This window comes from Convolutriloba macropyga, unplaced genomic scaffold (genome assembly GCF_964194025.1).
Source record: "Convolutriloba macropyga unplaced genomic scaffold, txConMacr16.3 SCAFFOLD_4972, whole genome shotgun sequence".
Lineage (NCBI taxonomy): Eukaryota > Metazoa > Xenacoelomorpha > Acoela > Convolutidae > Convolutriloba > Convolutriloba macropyga.
This window is the reverse complement of record NW_027452529.1, coordinates 12,501-13,986: the sequence shown is the minus strand read 5'-3', so window position 1 is coordinate 13,986 and position 1,486 is coordinate 12,501. Positions and strand designations below refer to the sequence as shown.

At 39.4% G+C, this 1,486-nt stretch overlaps 1 non-coding gene across 1 annotated transcript in view; it reads left to right on the top strand.

Annotated features, from left to right (window-relative positions):
- The first annotated feature begins 959 nt into the window (after window positions 1–959).
- The window catches only part of LOC142357603 (large subunit ribosomal RNA), a 3,522-nt gene continuing 2,995 nt past the window's right edge, over window positions 960–1,486 (top strand). The window contains exon 1 of the ribosomal RNA XR_012761675.1: window positions 960–1,486. This exon is cut by the window's right edge and continues 2,995 nt beyond it. This is a non-coding gene — a ribosomal RNA (large subunit ribosomal RNA).

The following is a 1,486-nucleotide window of genomic DNA, read 5'->3' as shown; positions in this document are numbered from 1 at the left end:
AAAGATGCACCAGAGAAAACTGGGATTTGATACAGAAATTGTTGAATACAAGTATTATGCTGCTTCTAGTAGGTTGAATCCGAAACATCAGCATGTGAAAATTGAAAACATTTCTGGTTCGAATTGTCACAAGTATTTGGTGATCTGAGTAGCCAAACTCACTACAACGCCAATTGAAGGCAAAAATTCTCAACGGGAAAAGCTATTCTCATTGAATGAGCTAACAAGACGAGTATTATGTTGCTTCTAGTAGGCGAAAGCCAAAACATCAACATGTGAAAGTCTTGCTGAACAAATTTAATGTTGTTGAGCTCAGTACCGTGTGAATTAGTAGCCATAATTGGCGAGCGAAAATTGAACTGGCGAAACTTCGTCTTTGGAAAATTGCAGATGCCGAGCACTTATTTTGCAACGAGTATTATGTTGACTGTAGTAAGCGAAAGCCGAAACAGCAACATGTGAAAGCTGTTGAAATTTGTGGTCATTTTGCAATAAGTACAAGGAGTGTAACTAGTAGCCAGGTCAAAATTTGGGATAAGAATGAGCAAAAATTCTGCATGAGAACAGTTGAAATTATGAAACTAAATTACAAAGACTAGTATTATGTTGTTTCGAGTACGCGAAAGCGGAAACATCAACATGTGAACGTTTGTAACGAAGTTTCGTTAATTTTCAGCCTAGTACTGAGCAAGAACGAGTAGCCTCATCTCCAATCCCACGCAAAATGTAGTGAAATATGTGAGTGAACCTTATTCACGGTGAGGGTTTCCCGAGGTCTGTATTGCAGCGAGTATTATGTTGCTTCTAGTAAGCGAAAGCTGAAACAACAACATTTGAAAGTTGGAATTAATGACTGAATGGAAACTTCGACCTGTGTTTGATAGTAGTAGCGAACAAAACTGCTGAATCGGTTTCTGTCTCATATTGGTCAGTGAACCAATTAAGAGACAATCAACTACATAACCTGAATTGGGCGAGAGAACCCCCTTAACTTAAGCATATCAGTAAGGGGAGGAAAAGAAATCAACTGAGAATCCCTTAGTAATGGCGAATGAACAGGGAAAAGCTCATCGGGAAGAGAAATGGCAACATTTCTCGGTGTCCGGTATGGTTTGATGCTAGACTGGTGAATTTGTCCTGATGTCTACTGGAAAGTAGCATCAAAGAAGGTGAAAATCCTGTAAAGGTCATTTTCGATACCAGTCATAATGGCTCATTCCTATGAGTAGAGTTGTTTGAAAGTGCAACTCGAAGCTGGAGATATGTCTCTCCAAAAGCTAATTATAAAGCGAGACCGATAGTAAACAAGTACCGTGAGGGAAAGTTGAAAAGCACTCTGAAGAGAGAGTGAAAAGTACGTGAAACTGTTGAAGGGGAACTGGAGTGAGCGTTACCATACTCAATGCCTTGATATTATATTCTCGGCTACCGAGTAGTGTAGTTGTCGTCTTTTGGCAAATCTTGTTAATGAATCGAGCAGAAGTTT